This window comes from Penicillium hordei, assembly GCF_028827395.1.
Source record: "Penicillium hordei strain IBT 12815 chromosome Unknown utg000004l_segment0_segment0, whole genome shotgun sequence".
Lineage (NCBI taxonomy): Eukaryota > Fungi > Ascomycota > Eurotiomycetes > Eurotiales > Aspergillaceae > Penicillium > Penicillium hordei.
The window spans coordinates 1,768,041-1,783,462 of NW_026623145.1; positions in this window are offsets into that span (position 1 = coordinate 1,768,041).

The following is a 15,422-nucleotide window of genomic DNA, read 5'->3' on the forward strand; positions in this document are numbered from 1 at the left end:
TATAAGTATAACAACGATCAACTTAACTTCTATCTCTTATATTATTTCCTATTCTAGCTAAGTATAACCCTTTATATCTTATATAATATAATTATATAAGCTATAAAGATTACCTAATATCACTTCCCTATTAAAATATTATAACCTACTTATAGGCTATAATATTATATCTACTAAAAGTGCTAATAAGTTATAAGCCCGGCTTATTACTTATTTCCTAAATAGGAAATATTTAGTCAACCGAGTTATTTCCGAACAATTACCGAAAATAAGATCGAAGCCGAGATATCTCTAAGCTATCTCCGAACGATCTCCGATATACTATAATTAGTATATTAATATACTATTTATAGTACTATATATTATATACTATTATTAGTATATAGTATTACGTTAATATACTATATATAGTATATATTATATATAGTTATATTACTATACTATTATATATACTCTTTAGTATATATATAGTATTATATCTTATTATAGCCTCGTTAGATAAGATATTCTTTCCCTAGCTATAGGGATCTAACAATTATACTATATAGTCTATTAGGGTTAAGGCTACCCTAATAAAAGAAGACCTATATACGTCTATAGAGGTTATCTCTACTAGCGTAAAAAATAATAAAGCTATATCTATTTTAAAGCTTTATTATAAAGATAGACCTCTACTATATCTAAAAGATATAGAGAGTATTTATAAAGCCTAGCTTCGTCTAGAAGCCCTATATAACCCTAAGGGCTTTACTACTAAGTATTTAACCCTAAAAGATTTCTTTAATACTATATTAAATAAGTTTTATTTAATAGAAGAATATCTTAATAAGGTTAAAACCCTAGTAGATAACCTAAAAGGGAAAGGTATTAAACTACCTAATTAGGTAGTTATAGCCTAGGTTTTTAATAGTCTTAATATAGACTATAATAGATTTATTTAAAATATAACCTAGTTATTACGAAATAACCCTAATATATATACTATTAAATCCCTATTCTCTAGCTTAATTAATAAAGCTAGGGGTAGAGAAGTATATACTACTAAAGGTAGTTATTATACTAATATTATACTACTTAAGTATAATAACCGGTATAAAAAGTTATATAAAAATAGGCCTTTAAAAGGGAGATACTATTAGTATTATAAACTTACTACTTATAGTACTAAGATATACTAGCTACTATTTCCTAACCTAGTACCTAAGGGATAGATTCCGAAAGATAAAAGGGCTAAAATAACTATAAAACCCCCGATTTCTACTACTAAGGAATTATATAAAGCTAGAAATATTAAGCCTAAGACTAGCCCTAAGATTCCTAAAGAGTAAGAAATATAAGATTAGACTATATCTAATATAGTAGATACTCTTAAATCTACTAAAGATATAGATATATTATCTAATCTCTCTAATCTAGTAATTAGATTAGATTAAGAACTATATACTAGTATTAAAAACTAACCCTTTATAATAGCTAGTAATTAATTACTAGATATAGGAGATAAAATAGAAGAGGTATATCCTCTCTTATTATATAGTACTATAGTATCGACTAAAGTACTACTAGATAATATAGGGTTAATTCCTATAAAAGAAAAAGTAGACTTTATTCTTAATAGTATTACTACTATTAGTACTATATATAAATTAGAATACTTTTCCTATTATAAACCTACTACTACCTTAGTTAGGTAGGGTAAGGCTAATACTATTAAAGTATCCTATAAAGGTAATATATATATAAAATCTAGTACTAGATATATATACTTATTAAAGAATATTTATTATATACCTAATCTAGATATTAACCTTATTAGTATATACTAGTTAGAAGATATAATAGCTCTATTTATAAGAAATAAAGTATATTTATATATACTTTTAAAGAAAATAGTTACTATAGGTAATAAGAAAGATAGCCTATATTATATAAAAGCTACTATATTAAAAAGGAATATTAATACTACTATAACGACTACTAAGACTAATTACCTTAGTAAGCTAGTTAGTATTAATAGTTATATTCCTAAAGAAATTACTAATAATAGTATAGTTAATACTATTAAATAGTAGTATATTAGATTAGAGTATATAAATATATAGCCCTTAAAAGTTATCCTATTTAAAGCCCTAGAGATTAATATAACCCTAGATAATATTAAGGTATTCCTTAAAGAGAAATATAAGGTATATCTATTATCTAAGGATAATAGATATATATATAGGAAATTAGATAATCCTATTAAGTATAATATCTTAGATAGGATATATAGTAATTTAGGTAGACCTCTACTACCTACCTATAATAAATATAGATATTATATTACTTTCCTAGATAAAAAATCTAGATATCTCTAGATTACCTTACTATTTTCTAAAGATAATACTTATAAAGTATTTAAGGATTTTAAGACCTTAATAGAGAATACTAAAAATAGGAAAATTAAGCAATTCTTTACTAATAAAGGTAGAGAGTATATTAATAAGTACTTCTAATTAGCCCTATCTAGATATAGTATTAACTATATAACTACTCCTAGTTATACTAAAGAATTAAACGGACTAATTAAAAGAATTAACCTTACCCTATTTAATAAAGTAAGAGTTATACTTATTTAATCTAAAAGCCCTAATTATCTATAGGGAGAAGTACTCTAGGCTATTACCTATATATATAATAGGACTCTATATAAGGCTTTAAGGTTTAAAACCCTATATAAATTATTAAATAGGAGAGAGCTTAATATAGCTAATATTAAAGCTTAGGGCTTATTAGTTTATTATTATATTAATAACTATTAAACTAAGCTATCTCCTAGAAAGGAGGAAGCTATATTAGTAGGTTATAGTAAATATAACTACTATAAATTATAGGACTATAATAGGTAAAAATGCCTATAGTTAAGGGATATTACTATATATAAAAATAAATTTCTAGAGAAACTACCTAGAAATATAAATCCCTATAATAAAAGTCCTAAAAATAAGCTTATAAGCTCTAAAGAAACTAGTATAGATCCTAATAATAATAGTAATAAGGTAATAACTAGAGGAGATACCTCTAGAATTATAGCTAACCTTAATTATAGGGTAGAAGTATAAATACCTATATTATATACTATAAAGGATACTATACTAACTAACTATATTAGCTCTATAGAGACTAATATAGATAGTAGATTCCTACTAACTACCTCGCTATTATCTAAACCTAATAGCTATATAGAAGCTATAAATAGTCTAGAAAAGGACGAATAGTAAAGGGCTTACCTAGCTAAGGTTAAAGAATTAGAAAAATAAGGAACCTATAATATAATAGATATACTACCTAATATAACCCCTATTAGGGGTAGATAGGTTTTTAAAAAGAAACCTATAAATAGTCCTAATCCGGATAAAGACTATATTACTAATAGTAATAAGATTATTAGATATAAAGCTAGGTAGGTTATTTAGGGATTTTACTAAAAGCTAGGGGTTAATTTCCTAGAAACCTTTTCTATAATATATAGAACTAAGTTATAGTATCTAATATTAATAATAGCTATTAATAAAGGCTAGTACGTACTATAATATAATATTAAAAATACCTTTATATATACTAATATAGATACTAATATATATACTATCCTACCTATAGGAGTATATAATAATCCTAAAAAATACTACTATTTAAAGAAAGTATTATATAGTCTAAAACAAAGCCCTAGGCTTTAGTATAAATATCTATCTACTATTTTAGCTAAATTTAGCTTTAAGGTTTTTATATATAATAAAGGTATATATATAAACCCTAAAGACAAATATATACTAATATATTACGTTAATAATATATTAGTAATATATAAAGATTTAAGCTATATATATAATATAGTAGCTAAAATTAGCTACTATATAACGTATTTCACCAGTGAGTGGGCCACCACTAGTGAGTGGGCCACCCATCCAAAATGCGTCAATTTAAATACATTTATCTCAACCATAACGCCATTAAATTAATTCAACTAACTAAGTGGTCTATCTGGACATGTTTCTCTTCTATGCCCTGGCAATCTGCATATCCCACACCCCGGGGGGGGGCCGCGTACGTGGCCGAATAGTTGATTCTCTAGGTATACCGGGGCCGGGGGGAGGTGCTTCAGTTGCTTCCTATTGCTGCATAATTAATGCAGAGGCTTCTTGAACTAAAAGGCCTTCTTCGGCAGGTATATGCCTCCGAGATCTAGTACGCTTTTGCTTCTACTTCTCGTTTGCGGCACGTAATTCCTTGTTTTCGTTAGCGAGTAAGATTGTACCTTACATTGTAAGACGGAAGCCTTTCACAAGCTGGTTTAATGTACGATCTAACGGGCTAGGCGGGCTTCGAGATCTTATACGAAGTAAAGCTTTAATTGATGAAGCCTATCGACGTAGTTCTTTCTCCGTAAAGGGGGTTTTTGGTGTGAAATTCCGGCTTGATTCACTACCCCGGCTAGCTGGAGGGGTTAGGGTTTAAAGCCGGATATTAAGCTTTGAAATCACTCTCTCCGGTTTAAAAGGGACTAAACCGGTAGCTCCGAAGCTATTTTTAATCGTCTCCGATTTAAAAGCTTCAATTCGTGCGAGGGGGTATGCTTCGAGGAAGTCAAGTTTATCGATATAGTTGATCCCGTTCCGCATTTTTATCTCAACCATCCGACTATACGTACGTTTTAATACCGCAAAACAACTAATATCTAAAGGTTATAAAAGATAAGATGAATGCGCTAGTATATAGATTGGTATTATCTTATTTTGCTCATAAATTTCGTTAAATTTAGGCGTTAAATAACTTCCGTGACCGTTAAATATCAAAAGCCGATATCCCCCCTTCGTACGTAAAGAAGTAGTCGGAATAAAGAGCTTCTTAAGCCAACGAAGTCCAATTTTATTAGAAGTCCAGCCGTTAGGACTAACCTCGAAGCGCCAATCCTCCGGAAGGCCGTCGAACCATGATTTAATAAAGACTTTACCTTTAAAAATTATATACGGAGGAAGGGCCTATCTAGAAGCATTCGTATATTCAACCACCGTTACCTATTTACGATTTCTAGGTTATAAAACCGGCCTCCGACCGTAGTATTCACTCCGCGTAATAACCTTCGTAGTTACAGTCAATCCTATTATAAAACCGGTCTCGTTAAAGTTATAGATATTATCGGGGTCGATTCTATATTAAAGGATTGTCTTTTAAACTAGATTAAACCACTCTCCGATGATTTTAGGGTCTTCGTATTTCGCACGCTCGTAGTTATATCGTTTCGAGAATTGGGAGGAGAGGAGAGGATGTCGTTTCACGAATTTTATAACCTAATTTTGGCCGACCGAAAGAACCGGGGTAGTTCTACGCTTTCGAAGAAGAAGATCCGCCATTTCTCGTACCATAGAGGGCCGGGGGGCTGCTCCACGAGAGTCCATAGAGAGAATCCATTTTTTAAGAGATTCCTCTTCAACTTCTGCTAATTTATGGTTGTTAGCGCGTGTTTCAGGACGAAAAGAATCACTAGTAAGGCGGCGTTGCAAAGTTGTACGCGGTATATTAAAAAGACGCGCTATTTCACGAATTGAAGAGATTTCTTGATTCTTAAAAGCCTAGATAGCTAATAAGATCCTACCCTCTTGCTCTGTCGAATTTCTAGAGCTTCGGGATCGAATTGGTGGCATGGTAGATGGTTGAAGAAGAAGGGGTTAAATTAATTGACGCATTTTGGATGGGTGGCCCACTCACTAGTGGTGGCCCACTCACTGGTGAAATACGTTAAAGATAGAAGAAATTAGTATAGTATTAATATTCTTAGGTAATAGTATAACTATTAACTATAAGACTAAGATACTATATATAGACTAAAAGGGATATATAGAGAAACTATTAACTAAGTTCTCTATATATAATAATCCTAGCTATAAGCCTATTAAAATACTAGGTAAGCCGGGGCTAAAATTAAAGAAAAATACTACTAAAGTAAGCCCTAATAATATTAAAGAATATTAAAAATAAATAGGATCTTTACTCTATTTAGCCCTTAAAACTAGGCTAGATATAATCTTTACTACTATATACTATACTAGATATATAAGTAATCCTAGTAAGGACTATTTTATAGCCCTTAATAGGATTTAGAAATATCTATTAGCCTATCTTAATATAGGATTAGTATATAATTGCTTAGGTAATAACCTATATATTAAAGGGTATTCTAATTTAGATTAGGGTAATAATTTAGATCTAAGAAAGTCTATATCTAGCTATATTTTTAGCCTAAGCCCTAGTATAGGGTTAAATAACCCTATAAGCTAGAATTCTTAACTATAAAAGACTATAGCCCTTAGTAGCTACGAAGTAGAATATATAGCTCTAAAAGAGGCTACTAAGGAAGCTATATATCTAGCTAATATATTTAATTTATTAAATATAGAGCTAGATCTAGGGTATATAAAAAGTATGCCTACTATCTTAGATAATAGTGATTTAGCTAAGAAATTAGCTAAAAATCTAGAATTCTATAAGCGCTCTAAGTATATTAAAATTATATACTATTTTATAAGATAAGCTATATTAGAAGGAAAAGTGGTTATAAACTAGATACCTTCTAAATATATACTAGCTAACTTCTTAATAAAGAATGTTAATAATATCTTATATAAGGCCTTAATAGATCTAGCTAATCTAGATACTATATAAGGACCTACTATATATATATATATATATACTATATACTAATAATCCTTATAACTATTATAAGGATTAAGGGGGTATATTAGTATAATAGTATTATATAATATATATATAGGATATATATTATAGTATATATATGTTATTATAATAGGAAAGGAGCCTACATATATTTTACCGGTACTATCTAAGTAATCCTTAGATATATGATATATAGTAAACTATATTATGACTCACTATCATCTGCTATATATAGTGAGGTTATATTATGATATTTGCCATATATAGTGAAGTCATATTATAATATTATAAGATATTATATTATCTTATAATTGCCTCCTAACTAGCTATATAAGGAATCGAAATTCCTTGCTTAGCTAGTATGTTATAATAATATAAGTATAATAATAATCAACTTGACTTCTACCTCTTATATTAATTCCTATTCTAGCTAAGTATAACCCTTTATATCTTATATAATATAATTATATAAGCTATAAAGATTACCTAATACTACTTCCCTACTAAAATATTATAACCTAATTATAGGCTATAATATTATATCTGCTAAAGTGCTAATAAGGTCGAGTCAATATTAACTAGTTTCTAACTATGGCTATACTAGTAGATAGCCTTACGAAAGCGCTTCTAAGATAGAAGTAGTATCTCTTTAGAGAGCTAATTAGGATAAGAGAGATTAGTTATCTAATCCGAGAAATAGAGGTGTTACGGACCTATCCGTCACCAATCAGTAGTGACCTACTAGGCACACTAATAGGCCATCGAGAGCCAACTAGCAGACCTATTAGCAGATCACGTATAAGCTTACTAAGTAAGAGTATAATCCGCCCTAAGCGGATCTACCCCGTAGAGGATTTCCGTTATATAGGTTGCTCTACGTACTAGATAACTACCGCTTAGTATCACGTGATTATATAGGTAGTAGAAGGGTAGTAAGTAGATTAGTAGAATCCGCTAAGACGATTCTACTATTCTACTATCTATTATTCTATATAGAAAGAACTTAGGGATATATAAGGACACTTATTTATATATCTAGTTTAGTTCTTCGTCTTTAATTATATATTATTACTTATATTTACCTTTTAGATTACTATGACTCTTTACTTAATTATAACTTAATAATACTTATAAGTAGACTAATTGTTATGATATAATCAGACGTGAGGCCATTCCCAGATTGGTGCCTCAGGCCTATAGGAGGTTTGACCTCTCCAGAGGGGGATCGCCTATGTTTCCCTACCCTTCCGAGAAGGGTTCCCCGCGGGAACGAGACCCCGCTCTACGTGTCACATTTCCTCCCGCTATCAATATAGGGAGACTATATATAAATTGGACTATATAGAGGAAGCCTAACGGCTCTTCAAGAAACAGTCTTATACTTCTAGGAACCACCTATCTTGCTACCTTCTCCTACCTAATTGACAGGTACCTACCCTAACTTATAGAGTATCTTTTAACAATTCTATTTCTTCTTCTTTAATCACCTAGGAGAATGGCACTAAGAACTCGCTCTACTCCCGCCATAGAGGAGACACCGAACCCTCTCCGAACTACTAGGGAAACACCCCCTACTAAAGCTATTTCCCGGGCTAACCCGGTCGAACCAATCACCGACCTTAATACGAATCTCGTAGCGACTTAAGCTACTATAGAGAAGCTACAGAGACTCAAGGACCTCTAGGATTAGGTTAAGACTCTTAGATCTCAGCTTATAGGCCGAACCCTAAACGAACCCCCGATAAGCCCCTACCGAGATATCTACGATACCTCTAGTAGGGACTAAGAAATTAAACTTAAGAGTATACCTATATTTACCCTCAACTATACCCTATAATAACGCTAAGAATAGCTCTTAGACCTATAATAACAATTTAAGGGAGCGCTAAGGCGCTACTACGACGATCGGACCTAGATTCTTAGAGCACTTAGCAATATAGATATAACTTATAGGCAGAGATAGTATAGATACGTTAATAAAAAGATACCGGTTCTACTACGAAACCCTAAGGAAGACTAGCCCTATTTTAAGGACTAGACCTTAACCCTTATTAAGAACGCGGCTACCTTAGAATCCGAGGTAATAGGCTAACTCGAGAAGGCCTACTAATAGAGAGACGAGGACCCTCGAGAATTCTATATACGTCTCGATACCCTAGAACGTTATTTCCCGAGGATAGTAGAAAAAGAGAGGGCTCTTTCCTTCTTCGTAAAACTCTTATATAACCTCTAAGACGAAATCCGCCGCTATATTATTAAACTCCCTAAAACCCGGGAAGATATAATTGATATCGCGTATTACTTCTAGGACCTTAAGAAATCGGAGTCGAATTATAAACGAAAACGTACCGAAACTATCGAGAATACGCTATAGAAAAGAAACTCCGATCGAAATTCCTAGAAGCCCCGATTTATAGGAAAATCAAAATCTAAGGAAGATAAGGATATACTATCGGATAGGCGCCTAAACCCTATCGGGGACAATAAGAAACGTAACTAATACTTTAATTACGGGAGCGAAAAGCACTACTCTAATAAATACCTAACCCCTTCTAAGGGCTAAACAACTATAATAGTATAGTCAGCCCTATAGGGAAACGATAGCGAGACGGAGTAACTCCTATACCTCCGTCTTTTCCTATAGTAGGAACTAGAACTCGGCTTTACCTTCCGATTACCGCCTAGAACGACCTCGAAACCTACGCGGATCTTAATAGTAGAGCTAAAGTTAACCTTATAAGCTTCTAATTCGTTAAGAGGTACAAACTCAACTAAGCGAAACTTACCGCGCCTCTCCTTTACGCTATCAACCAAAGGATAACACCGACTTACGGGGTATAGACTATCCTACTAAAAGCCACCGATTTAAAGGGTACTACCCGTCGATTCACCCGCGCCTATATAGTAATCGACCGAGACCCCCGACTCTCCGGAAGCCCTATCCTTCTCTCTATAATAACAATTTACGACCTTAATATCTATATCGTAGGACGAAGTAGCCTCTAGTAGTTTAGGATACCTTCTATCGAAATACTACCTCTAGCCCGCTTTACTAAGGAAATCCGCAACCTTACGTACGTCTTCGCTATAGTCAAACTACCCGAAGAAGTATAGCTACCTATTAACTATAATACCGCCGAAGTATCGCCGGAATACTACTAATTACCTACCGAACTAGTATAGTTCCGAGACTTCTTCTTATCCTAAAACTCGAAAACCTTACCTTCCTCGAATAAGTACGACCATACTATCGACCTAACTCTAGGGGTAAGGGTTCCGTTCGGTCCTATATACCCCCTATTATAAAAGGAGCTTATAGAGCTACGAAAATACCTCGACGAAAACCTCTAGAATGGTCGAATCCGCGAATCTAAGAGCCCTACCGGGGCCCCTATCTTATTCGTACCGAAGTCCGACGGGAGCCTACGGCTCTATATCGACTACTAGGGACTTAATAAAGTTTCGGTAAAAAATTAGTACCTATTACCTCTTATTTCGGAGATTTTAGACCGGCTTTCCGGCTCTAAGGTCTTTAGTAAGATCGATATTTAAGACGCCTACTACCGAATCCGTATTAAAGAAGGCGACGAGTAGAAAACTATATTCCGAACCCGCTATAGACACTACGAATATATAATCATACCCTTCGGTCTTATAAACACTCCGGTAACCTTTTAAAACTATATTTATATAGCGCTTTATAATATTCTCGATACCTTTTCGGTAGCGTACCTCGATAATATCCTTATATTCTCCCTAGACTAGGAATTATATACGAATTACCTCTCCTAGGTAATAAAACGACTATAGAAAGTAGGCCTCTATACTAAGCCTAGTAAGTACGCCTTCTACTAAGACTAAGTCGACTTCTTAGGGTTTATTATATCCCTAAGGGGCGTTTCGATAGACCCTCGCTAGGTTACCGATATCGCTTCGTAGGAGATTCCTAAGTCCTACCGGGATATCTAGGTATTCCTAGGATTTTATAATTTCTATCGTAGGTTTATTAGGGATTACTCCCGAATTATATTACCGCTTACGGTTTTATTAAAAGGTAGTAAAAATAGGCGAAAGCTAGGCTAGGTTAACCTAATATTTAGCGAGAAGGTAGCCTTTCGCCGCCTAATCGCCGCCTTTTAGTTAGCGCCTCTCCTCCGATACTTCGACCCGTCGGGGCCGATTCGGCTAGAAATAGATACGTCGGATAGCGCTATAGCCGGGATTCTCTCCTAACCGAACGAGAATAAGGTATAGTACCTAGTAGCTTTCTAGTCGTAGAAGTTTAGTAGGGCGGAGACCCTTTATAAAATACCGGATTAGGAACTATTCGCTATCGTATACTCGTTTAAATACTAGCGATACTACCTCGAGGGGAGTACCTACCTAATTAAAGTATTTTCGGATTATTCGAACCTTTAGGCTTTTATAAAATAGCTAAAGCTTAACGGTAGGTAAGTACAGTAGTACTTAGCCCTTACTCCGTTTGATTTTATAATAAGATATCGCGTTAGGAAGAGTAATCCCGCGGATAGACCCTCTCGGCGCTAGCTACCGAGTAACTATAAGGTTAACCTAATATCGCCGTTAAGCCGCCGAATAGCTAGCGAATTATAGACGACTGATTACTATTCTATTATAGTCTAGTCGCTAACTATAAGTACGCTTACCTTAAATATCCTATACTTCGAGGAGAATAAAGATAGGGACGAATCGATTAGTATAATCGATTAGGGGGAGCTCGGGCGTACGCGCCGTCTCCCTAACGCGTAGGTCGGGCTAGCTTACGCCTCCGAGTAGGTATACCTTACTAAGGTAGGTATAGACCTTAAGGAGCTTATTAGGCAACTTTAGGGCGAAGACCTAGAGACTTAGCGCTAAAAGACCGCCGTAAAGTCGTCGACTCCGGGGTCAAAGGGCTAGAGTATTAGGCCCGAGGGCCTTTTACGATTTAAGAAACGTATTTATATCCCCGTAGGGAGCAATTTAAGAACTAAACTATTAAGTATTCACTATAATAACCCCCTAGCCGGCTATTTTAGGTATATAAGGATACTTAAGCTAATAAAAAGGAAATACTACTAGCCGAACCTCTACCTAGACGTTGCCGAATACGTAAGGAATTATTAGATCTACTAAGGCGTTATAGTAAGAACGTATAAGCTATACGGGGAGCTCTAACTATTACTAATCCCCTTACGACCCTTTACGGAAATTTCGATAGATTTTGTGATAGGCCTACTACTAGTAATATTCGAGGATAGATTAGTCGACGCGATTCTCGTTATCGTTAATAGGTTTACGAAATAGTCGCTATTCCTCCCCGTTTTATTAACGATTACTACTAGAGACCTCGCTAAACTATTCTATAACTACGTTAAACTACGCTTCGGACCCCCTAAGGGTATTATATCCGACCGTAGATTACTATTTATAAGTAAGTTCTAGTTAAAACTATACTATCTATTATAAATACGCCTTAGGCTTTCGATAGCGTTTTACCTATAAACCGATAGATAAACGGAACGTATAAACTAAACCCTTAAATATTACCTCCGGTATTTTATAGACGATAAGTAAGTCTTATAGGCTTCTTTACTAAGATCTACCGAATTCGTATATAATAACGCTATTAACGTAATAACTAGTATATCTCTATTTTAGGCCCTACTAGGATACTTACCCGACTTCCGGTAACGTTTCGAGGGCGAAACTCCCTATAGAGAGGTCCTAGCGGTATCCGCGCGAGTTAAGAAATTAGAAAACCTCCGCTAGAAACTATAGGAATACTAGCGAAAGGCAAACGAAACTATAATAAAATATTATAATAAGGACTACGTTCCGATATAATTTAAAAAGGGAGATCTTATTAGCTTATTAATAAAAAACCTTAGATTAAAAGGGAGTAGAAAATTAGTACCCCGCTTTATCGGCCCTTTTCGCGTCCTATAGGCTATCGGAAAATAAGCTTACCGCCTAAGCTTACCTTAGTAATATAATCGAATCTATAATATCTTCTATATAACCCTCCTCGAACTATAGAGAAAAATACCCGGAAAGGGTAGCGAATCCCTACCGATACCCGACTTAGAAGACGAAGAGGAATACGAGGTCGAAGAAGTACGTAATAAAAAATAAATTAAGGACGAAAAATACTTCCTTATTAAATAGAAAGGATAGCCCTCGGAATATAACTAATAGGTTCCCTAGGGAGATATAGAAAATACAACTAAAGCAATATACTCTTACTAGAAGCGGAAAAAAGGAGAAAAAACCCTTAGTTACTACGAAGGGATAGCGAAACTACCCTAAAAGATAAGGGAAACCTAGCTAATAAGTAGGGAAGGAGACGCCGAAACGGTAGTACAATAAAAGTATCTAAAAACATAACCGGGCCTACTCTTAAATCTCCTCTAAGGGAATAGGGAAATCTATCATAGTCCGCTCCTCTATCTTATTACCCCCGATAGAAGTATTATCATCTATATCAGAGTCTAGGGTATCTTAAGCCTTACGAACCTCTGCCGAAATACCTTCGTAAAACACCCGCTTTACTAGGGTCTATAGAACGTATCCCTTATCTCTAGGCAAAAGACGTATAAGTCCCTTCGAAAAACGGGCTACTCTTTGCTCCTAGGTATTAAAGAAATTAGGGGCGGCGATAGAAGGGAGCGCGGATCGACGGCCTATAAGAAATATATTATAGTCGGCCTAGGTTTACTACTAAAACTATAGTTAGAGAACGCCGAAAACCTTATTTAAAACCACCTTATTATATACCTTAACCTAGACCTTATTACCGGTCAACCTATACTCTTTACGGTGAGCCTACTCCGAGGCGTCGAAGGACTTATAGAGCTCTATTATCTTCTCGGCGACTACTTAACGAGTCTCCGTAGAAAACGGCTATTCTAGCTCGCTACTATCCTCCTTAGCACTATCAATATCAACCTAGTCTAGCCAGAATACCTTATAGGCCCACGCTAGTACGTTACTTAGGTCCTAATAGTCGCCGAGTACCGCGGTCGCGGCCTAAGAATTATTAGCCGCTATCTCTATATATAAAGCTTAGCGAAACCTATAGGAATATATATCGAAGCGCGGCTAGAACACTACTTATACGCGATAGAAGCCTTAGCGTTTATCACGTAGTTGATCTTAAAAGGGCGAGTCTAGTCCTCCTTCCACTCGGCAATTACGGTACGTAGGTAGTATATATACTAGAGGATCCTAATACGAACTAGGGCCTCTAAAAGAGGGCGGGTATTACGTATAGGGTTTCGTCGAGGTATCGTAATATTTCCGGTACCTCGAAACCGAAGAAGAGCTAACGAAACGACGATTCTAATAAAGGGAAAGGGAGGGAAGTAAGATACGAAGAGTAGAAGTAAAACGAAGAGAGGCTATAGGATCATAACAAAGGGACGCGTCCCCTATTCTTATAGGCGAGATCTTGCTTTGTTTGCCTACCTCACGCTCCTACCTATTTTGTATCGTTTACCCTATCACATACTTCCTCCTAATTACCTATCACCCCGCGTAAGGGCACGCGATTCTTAAAGGAGGGATGATTTGTTATGATATAATCAGACGTAAGGCCATTCCTAGATTGGTGCCTTAGGCCTATAGGAGGTTTGACCTCTCCGGAGGGGGATCGCCTATATTTCCCTACCCTTCCGAGAAGGGTTCCCCGCGGGAACGAGACCCCGCTCCACGTGTCACATTTCCTCCCGCTATCAATATGGGGAGACTGTATATAAATTGGACTATATGGAGGAAGCCTGACGGCTCTTCAAGAAACAGTCTTGTACTTCTAGGAACCACCTATCTTGCTACCTTCTCCTACCTGATTGACAGGCACCTACCCTGACTTATAGAGTATCTTTTAACACTAATACCTTAGTATAAATCTACTCGGCGCTCTACCTAATATTAGTCCCTTAATCGCTCAAAAGGACTTAGGCTACTATAAGGCCCTACGCGGCATTAGCTCAGTTGAGACCCGATCATTGACGTTAGACCATTCGAGGAGTATTAAGGCAAGTATACCCTGAACCCATCTAACCTAACTATGACCAGTTAGCTAGTGCGTAACAAGAGGCTACTTGAAGAGAGTGTAGAAATTGATAGAATTGAAGCTATTAGAAGACTTAGAAATAAAGGAATTGATAGCTCTTGAAGCTAGGAAAATGTAGGCTTTAAGAACTAGGGGGTATGTCGAATACTAAGTCCGAATATATAGTAGAAACTAGGTAATATACCGGAAACATCATGTGATATTGGGTACCAGGCATACTATACAAAAGTGCATATTATAGTTAGTCATCATTGTCCGCACAGATTGTTGAAATAGCGGGTTTTGTCATTTTAGTTAGTTAGAGTTGTCAACATTGGTCATTCATACCATACATTGTTCGTACACCAGCTTTCCGTCAATGTAGCTTACTCAGGCCGCTCATCCCTACACTCAGTGAGCACTCAGTGAGCAAATCAGAGTGCTCAGATGATGATCCGTGAGTGGATCAGGGTGCTCAGGGATGATCAGGTGATGCTCAGTGAGCAGATCACGTTGATTATGTAATGACCCGTGGTCAAGTCAGAATACTCAGGGACGTGCTCAGTTTTACTCAGTGATCAAAAAGCGGCAAGGGGTGAGCACTAAAACGGAAACGGAAAGGTCTCGAGTGCCAGGCATTATCCGGTACATATGTTTT